Source organism: Lithobates pipiens, unplaced genomic scaffold (genome assembly GCF_037356315.1).
Source record: "Lithobates pipiens isolate NorthernLeopardFrog02 unplaced genomic scaffold, aLitPip1_a1.2 Scaffold_10, whole genome shotgun sequence".
NCBI lineage: Eukaryota > Metazoa > Chordata > Amphibia > Anura > Ranidae > Lithobates > Lithobates pipiens.
In genome coordinates, this window is record NW_027507686.1 from 115,004,687 (window position 1) to 115,013,720 (window position 9,034).

Genomic DNA, 9,034 nt, shown 5'->3' on the forward strand with positions numbered 1-9,034 from the left:
TAACCAAGGTTTAACTGGCATTGGGAGATGGGTATCAGCGTGTAAGGTTGAGTGGTGTCGTCTGAGTTGGAGCAGCCATGACTGACGGCCTGGTGAGGGGGTGCCACAGAAGGACAAGCAACTGGCAGTCATGTTTTACAGCAGGGCCCGTTCCTGCACCCAACAAGAGTATCTGGGAGGGGTTACGGTGTTGTGGCACCACCACCACCCAAGGTCCAATTTTTCTGCCCCTGTTTAACAGGGGCATGTAATTACAGCTTTTGAGGTAATATTTCACAGCAGGGCCCATTCCAGCACCCAACAGGAGTATCTGTGAGGGGTTACAGTGTTGTGGCACCACCACCACCCAAGGCCCAATCTTTCTGCCTCTGTTTAACAGGGGCATGTAATTACAGTTCTTGATATAATATTTCACAGAAGGGCCTGTTACTGCATCCAACAAGAGTAACTGTGAGGGCTTACAGTGTTCTGGTACCTACAACACCTAAGGCTCAATTGTCTGCAGAGTATATAGGGTAGGCGGTATAGTCTATATAATGCTGTTCAGAGTATATAGAGCCTGGGTGACCCCCCCCCACCATTTAAAAAACAAATTGGGTGCGGGGTTCCCCTTAATATCCATACTAGACCTGAAGGGCCTGGTATGGCTTTTGGGAGGGACATCCATGTCATTTTACTTGGTATTTTTTACCTATATGGCCGGGACCCAAGAATACATTACAGCTACGAGTGGTTTTGAATTAAATTTTTTCCTTTAGAAATGTAATTTTGCTGTGGCACTGTTATAAACATAGGAGATATGCGCTACTTTACAGGCATACTAAGGAACCCCCCCAGATATTTAAAGGAATATTTCATTTTTATTGTTTCACTTTAAAGCGGTAGTAAAGTAATTTTTTTACTTTGACCTACAGGTAAGCCTATAAAAAGAATATCTCTTAAACCTGTATGGTTTAGGAGATATTCCCCTTGCATACAGCTGCTGACTTCAGCGGCGCAATGCGCTCTGAATTTCCCAGCTGGAAAGAAGTCTCCCGCACGCATTCCTGGAAGACCAAGATCACCTGCCGACGCCTCATTCTAAGGTAAGTATTTCATAATGAGCTAGTATGCAGTACACACTAGCTCAATATGCCTTTTGCTTTACAGGTTTAAAAAAATAAAAATAAAAATCTGCGGGTTTACTAACGCTTTAAGCATTATTAAAATCACTGCTCCCGCAAAAACAGATGTTTTTAAAACTTTTTTTTGCATTGATACATGTGTCCTGAGGCAGGAATCAGGTCCCCAGACACTTTTTATGGCAATAACTTGCATATAAGCCTTTAAAATTAGCACTTTTGATTTTACACGTTAGTGTCCCATAGACTTTAACGGTGTTCGCGTGTTCAAACAAATTGTTTGCCTTTTTGCATGTTGTGCTGCGAACCAAACCGGGGGTTATTTGGCTCATCCGTAATGGATAATGATCTTGTTAATACAATTGATTTCAATTATGCATTCTTATAAATGATGTGAAAAGAATACTCAATTGTGATATGTTCCAGTCTGAAGAAAGGAGCCATCAATATAGCCCGGACTTGTAACTATATAATGGAACGTTTTTGATACATTTTTGTATTTATTTTGTATGTTTTTCATTTCAATACATTTTTGTGCAGCAATACTCTGAACTTTCTTTTATATATATATATATATATATACATATATATATATATATATATATATATATATATATATATATATATATATACATACACATATACAAACACACGGACACCCTATATTACGAAAACTATTGGGACACCTGCCTTTACACGCACATGATAATAGCATCCCAGGCTTCATCCGTGGGGTTCAATATTGAGTTGGCCCACCCTTTACAGCTATAACAGTTTCAATTCTTCTGGAAAGGCTGTCCACAAGGTTTAGGAGTGTGTCTATGGGGATAATCCCCCACACTATAATCCCTCCTCCACCAAATAATTTGGACCAGTGCACAAAGCAAGGTCCATAAATACATGGATGAGTGAGTTTGGGGTGGAGGAACTTGACTGGCCTGCACAGAGTCCTGACCTCAACCAGATAAAACACCTCTGGGATGAATTAGTGTGGAGACTGCAAGCCAGGCCTTCTCGTCCAAATCAGTGCCTAACATCACAAATGCGCTTCTGGAAGCATGGTCAAAGATTCCCATAGACACACTTCTAAACCTTGTAGACAGCCTTCCTAGAAGAGTTGAAGCTGTTATAGCTGCAAAGGGTGGACCAACGGGTGGGCCAACTCAAGATTGAACCCTATGGACTAAGACTGAGATGCCAGTGTGTGTAAAAGAGTCCCAATACTTCTGGTAATATAGTCTGTATGTGTGTACATATACAGTATCTCATAGAAGTGAGTACACCCCTCATATTTTTGTAAATATTTTATTATATCTTTTCATATGACAACACTGAAGAAACGACACTTTGCTACAATGTAAAGTACTGAGTTTACAGTTTGTATAAGGGCCGGTTCACACTGCAGGCGATGCGAGGCGACACCGACTTGCCTCGCCGCGACCTGCCGCGACCTCAGCGGCAACTTGCAGATGACTTCTGTATAGAAGTCAATACAAGTCGCCCCGAGGTCGCCCGAAAGTAGTACAGGAACCTTTTTTCTGAGTCGGAGCGACTCGAGTCGCTCCTCTCAGAACGGTTCCATTGTACAGAACGGGGGCGACTTGTAAGATAGCGGCGAGGCGAGTCGTGTCGCCTCGCATCGCCCGCAGTGTGAACCGGCCCTAACAGTGTAAATTTGCTGTCCCCTCAAAATAACTCAACACACAGGCATTAATGTCTAAACTGCTGGAAACAAAAGTGAGTACACCTCTAAGTGAAAATGTCCCAATTGGGCCAAATTAGCCATTTTTCCTGCCTGGTGTCATGTGACTTGTTAGTGTTTCAAGGTCTCAGGTGTGAATGGAGAGCGTGTGTGTTAAATTTAGTGTTATCGCTCTCACTCTCTCATACTGGTCACTGGAAGTTCAACATGACACCTCATGGCAAACAATTATCTAAGGATCTTAAAAAAAAATATGTTGCTCTACATAAAGATGGACTAGGCTATAAGAAGATTGCCAAGACCCTGAAACTGAGCTGCAGCACAGTGGCCAGTGGCCAAGACCATACAGCAGTTTAACAGGACAGGTTCCACTCAGAACAGGCCTCACCATGCTCACGACCAAAGATGTTGAGTGCACGTGCTCAGTGTCATATCTAGAGGTTGTCTTTGGAAAATAGACGTATAAGTGCTGCCAGTATTTCTGCAGAGGTTGAAGGGATGGGGAGTCAGCCTGTCAGTGCTCAGACCATACGTCACACACTGCATCAAATTGTTCTGCATGGCTGTCATCCCAGAAGGAAGCCTCTTCTAAGATGATGCACAAAAAAGGCAGCAAACAGTTTGCTGAAGGCAAGCAGACTAAGGACATGGGTTACTGGAACCATGTCCTGTGGTCTGATGAGACCAAAATAAACTTATTTGGTTCAGAGGGTGTCAAGTGCGTGTGGTGGCAACCAGGTAAGGAGTACAAAGACAAGTGTGTCTTGAATACAGTCAAGCATGGTGGTGGGAGTGTCATGGTCTGGGGCTGCATGAGTGCTTCCGGCACTGGGGAGCTACTGGGGAGCTACAATTCATTGAGGGAAACATGAATGCCAACATGTACTGTGACATACTGAAGCAGAGTATGATCCCCTCCCCTCAGATACTGGGCCACAGGGCAATATTCCAACATGATAATGACCCCAAACACACCTCCAAAATGACCACTGCCTTGCTAAAGAAGCTGAGGATAAATGTGATGGACTCACCAAGCATGTCTCCAGACCTAAACCCTATTGTGAACCTCTAGGGCAGTGATGGCGAACCTTGGCACCCCAGATGTTTTGGAACTACATTTCCCATGATGCTCAACTACACTGCAGAGTGCATGAGCATCATGGGAAATGTAGTTCCAAAACATCTGGGGTGCCAAGGTTCGCCATCACTGCTCTAGGGCATACTCAAACCGATGGTGGGGGAGCGCAAGGTCTCTAACATCCACCAGCTCTGTGATGTCATCATGGAGGAGTGGGAAGAGGACTCCAGTGGCAACCTGTGAAGCTCTGGTGAACTCCATGGCCAAGAGGATTAATGCAGTGCTGGAAAATAATGGCGGCCACACAAAATATGGACACTTTGGGCCCAATTTGGACATTTTCACTTAGGGGTGTACCACTTTAGTTGTCAGCAGGTTAGGACATTAATGTCTGTGTTGAGTTATTTTGCGGGGACAGCAAATTTACACTGTTATACATGCTGTACACTCACTACTTTATATTGTAGCAAAGTATAATTTGTTCAGTGTTGTCACATAAAAAGATATAATAAAATATTGACAAAAATGTGAGGGGTGTACCATATATATACTGCATATACACACAGTATGTGTGTGTTATAGAAATGTTAAAACATATTGGTATGTTTGCATTCGAAAAATGAGCAGTTCTTTAATATGACCTATTAAAACCAATTATTAATTACAACTGGTGTCTTTATTGTTGCAGCTATTACTGGAGACATACAAAGAAAACATAAATATTTCCATTCTACTCAAATTGTAGAAAATGTCTGCCCACCCACAATTTAACTACACTACTACTACTGGAACTACACTGTATCTGAACACCACAAACCAAAAATGCTATTTAATAATTTTTTGATATTCAAAGTAAATGCCTCTTCCATCCATGTTTCCATGCTTGTTTTTTGTTGTCGAGAAATCACTTTTAAAAACACCCTCCCCCTTATGCAGCATTTACTTCCTGGAATCCATCTGCCCTTAGCAGAGTCATGAAAGCAAGAGGGTGAGCTAAGCTGAGAATGCCCCTCCTCTCCTCCCGAACACTCCTGAGTTGTATGACATAATTTGCCTAGGCATTGAAACCAGGAATTAACTGAAGAAATGTGAAAAAAAAAAAAAAAAAAAGTTAAAACAAGTAAATATAATATACCTTCCTATCTATTTACTAATACTAGCAGCATAAGGATTAGGAATAAGTAATGTTGATTGAGAAGTTCCATTTTAGTGTTAAGAAGTTTACAGTTCAGCCCTCATGATAACAACTCACATTGATAAAACTTTTGACACTAACTGTCACACTCATGAAAATGTAACTTTGCTGCCTGGTATGATTTAGCAGCTGGAGTTGCTATCAGTCTTGCTGGATACATAGTGACAATTGACTTGCACTGCAAATAAAATGACAATTAAAAACCTCTAGTGAAAACCAAGGAACACAGCTGTAAGAACTATTATAAACGTATTCAATATGCCAAGTGGCAAAGTGGTAAGTAAAAAGTGCAGTAGTCATAGCAACAAATCAGTATCTATTGTATTGGTGTGGCACCTGTAAAGTGGTTGCTAGGCTTACTGTCTTTAGAACTTACTGCTTTCTCCATTCAATGTTTATTGAATAAACAGTGATTATAGTGGGTTAATATTCCTTCAAATTACATTTGACAAGAAAATGCCTGCCAGTCATGAATTCGTACGTAATAATTTTGTAAAACTTGGAAAATGAAATATTATATGCCAAGTAATATACATGCTTATATACATGAAAAGGTTAATTGTGTTTTCATAAACTGTACAAGAATTATGTTTAGTCTTCGTGACCAGATGTGGCAAAATCTTGTGACCTGCGCAACCTCTACACCTGCATTTTTATGTTTGTGTAAATTATGATTGCTTACAAAAATACCTCACAACCACAGAGAGATAGAGGACATGATAAATATATAATATCCAATAGGTGAACTCACAATACCTAGACAAAAATATCAGATTGCAACATTGGACATATTAATGGATATTTGTGGGCACAGTAAACGGTATGCATAGGAATGTATTTTGATGTGCAACCTTTTGGTGTTTTAGATTGATTGTTTCAGTCACCACCTTATTCCTACTGCTTCCATCTGTCTTTCTTGCCTGCAGTATTTTCCTCTTCTCTCTCCTTTTTTATTTTGTTTTTATAATATCATTCTGTATTTTTTTTTTCCTCCCAAAGCATCTGTGTCTCTTGGTTTTTCTTTCTCCAACCTTTCTCCTATGTCTGTTTCTCCCTGTTTGTCTGTGTCTCCCCTCCCCCTTCTCTATTCTCCCTTTTCCGTATGTTTCTCCCTCTCCCTGTCTCTACCAGTGCTGCCTCCCCCTATAAACTGCACCAAAGGCTGTCAAACATCACAGCTGCAACATTTCCATGCCCTGGTGTCACAGCCAGTGTAATAAATAAAGCAATTATCGCTTTTAATTTTTTTAATAAATAATTACCTACTGGCATTTTTACAGAACAATGAGTAGAGTTAAAATGTGACTTATTTGCTTAATTTTCAATATTCAAGTCAATTATAAGCATAATTGAACACAACTCTTGGCACTGTCTATGATTGCTAGGAGGTTCTATGGTGTACATAGCATTGCAAACCACAAAACCATTTATTTATATTGTCATATAGAATAGAAAAAAAAAACATGGCTTAAACATACAAATTAAAACGATTGTGCTTTATCTTTCTGCATTGTCCTTATATTGAGAGCACATACAATAAACCATATTCAACAGCTTTTATATCATCAAAAATAAACAGCAACGTTAAATTAAATCTTTTCATGCATTTCATTACATGGACTGAAATTAATCCAGAATATTTTCTCTGTTTATCTTATTTATATAATAATATTGTAAGTAAATATTCTACAGTTTCATTAATACATTTCCAAATGTATTAATCTGCACTCTGTGCTATAGGGTACAGCAAACAATAGGAAGACTACATAAAAAAGAATATTACAAGGAAATATGAATAGTTGAACAGTTCATATTCCTTTTCAATCATAATTACTACAAATATGTAGCAGATAAGCAGATTAGTTAGTAGTAAGGAAACTGGACAACTTCACCTTACAAACTGCCATAAAATAAAATTGGTGTAGAGTAATCACCAGTAACATAATGACCTGGCCACACATAAAAAGCTGGTATATATATATATATATATATATATATATATATATATATATATATATATGTATGTATATATATATATATATATATATATATATATATATATATATATATATATATATATATATATATATGTATATATATATATATATATATGTATATATATATATATTATCCTACTTATAGTCTAAGAATAATACTATTAGGATCAAACTTAAATACAAATGCATGTACACATATGTATGCATACATAATTGTGTCAGTGGGTTCCTTAGCTTATCTACTTTGGTTATGTTATGCTAAAATAAATGTGTGACCCCTGACATAAAGAATTAATTTTAAAAGGACCACTTGTCACACATAATTTATCTTAATTTTTTTTTTTATAACCCAATACTTTCATGTAATTTGATGTTTTATTACTTCCGCTACACTGTGAACATGATTAATAGATGCGAAAATAATTTGCAAATATATAGTAATGTAGCTATTCTAAATATTACTACATCTACCTACAATATTACTACAAGCTATCATGCAAGTAAGCCCTAAACAGCTCACTTGAAAACACACTGCAGGAATCCAGGCAAATTCTAGATAGGTATAATTTCACATTATCTTTCACAACAAGACAATAGGTATCAATTAGAATATTTTGAGTTTAATGCAGCGTCTTCATTACCTATTAAAACTGTGCAGTGCTCTCACAAATTAGCATAACACCTTAATCGATGTAAGCAAAGATGGCTTCAAAAACACTTACATATTGCTGGCTTTGCCAGTATTTTCTTGTTCATAATGATCGAATTCTTAAGCACAAATTACTTTTAAGGTTCTTGAAATGTAAAATGTCATTACCTTTAAAAACAGGGGAAAACACAATATACACAATCTATTTATATTTCTTTATTACCTGCAGCTTTTATTAGAATTCAGCTACATTATCTCATTTTTGCACCCTGGGGAATCTGTTAGCTCCTATGCATATATATCTATTTGAAAAAATAAATAAATGTATTTTTCATACAAAATCCCAGAATTGTTCTAAGACTGGTTAGGCATTTGGCCTAGTAATTGACAATGCAGACAAATTTTCACTAGCAGCTCTTCAACCTTTTTTCTAGAACCACTCAGGCAATATAATTTGCATGCCTGCCTATTTGCAGTAAAACAATAAATAACAATGAAACTACTATCCTTTATCATGACACTGTCAAATAAGGCAAAATACTTATTTTCCATACTACAGCAATCCTTGATTATCTACCCCATTTCTTATTAAATGTACCTGATTCAAAGAAGGACTGCAGTCTGAAGGGGATGAATCCTTTAGATGTATGTGCAGGCCTATGTATTGCTCAGAAAAAGCGACACTGCTGCCTCCCTGTATCACAGCAATGGAGAATATGCCAGCATCAGTACCAGGACAGACCACACCCACTGAAGGTCTTACTCACGCCTTGTACCTCTGATTGGATGGAGGGAAAAGGCTGCTACTTCTTTAGCAGACCAGAGACAGAGGCAGAGGAGAGGAAGACAAAGGGAGGGATTGAGAAAGGAAGAAAGGAGGAGAAGATATAAAGATAGGACTGGGGATATGGATAGAACAGTATAAATATATGAAGAGTAGGTGAAAAAGATCATGAACGCACCACACACATACTCTCTCTCTCACTACTATGCTCTTGACGAATTTCCTACCACAGCATCTATCCCACTGTATCTGTCCTTTACATTTTCTCCTTCCTGTTGATTTAATTCACTCCCTCTGTCCCTCTCCTTCACTGCATCTGTTGCTGTTCTCTTTGCTTCAGCCACTCACTTTGCCTAAACACTTAGCAATCTGTTCTTTCCTCACAGAATACCTCCCATTGTTGCTCTCACATTTACACAGCACATTGACATCTCACACTGTCACCAAGGCAGCCGGTGCCCAATATCCTTAGAGACCCTGTAACCTGTCCCATGATAGATGCAGACAC

General features: G+C 38.5%; 1 protein-coding gene across 29 annotated transcripts in view; it reads right to left on the minus strand.

The window, feature by feature from the left end:
• The window catches only part of LOC143934091 (neurexin-2-like), a 3,463,823-nt gene extending 3,455,332 nt beyond the window's left edge, over positions 1-8,491 (minus strand). For all 29 annotated transcript variants that reach the window (XM_077457482.1, XM_077457436.1, XM_077457661.1 and 26 more), the window contains exon 1: positions 8,341-8,491. The gene's annotated coding sequence lies outside the window, so the exon portion shown is untranslated. The remainder of the gene's footprint in view (positions 1-8,340) is intronic.
• Between the last annotated feature and the right edge of the window lie 543 nt (positions 8,492-9,034).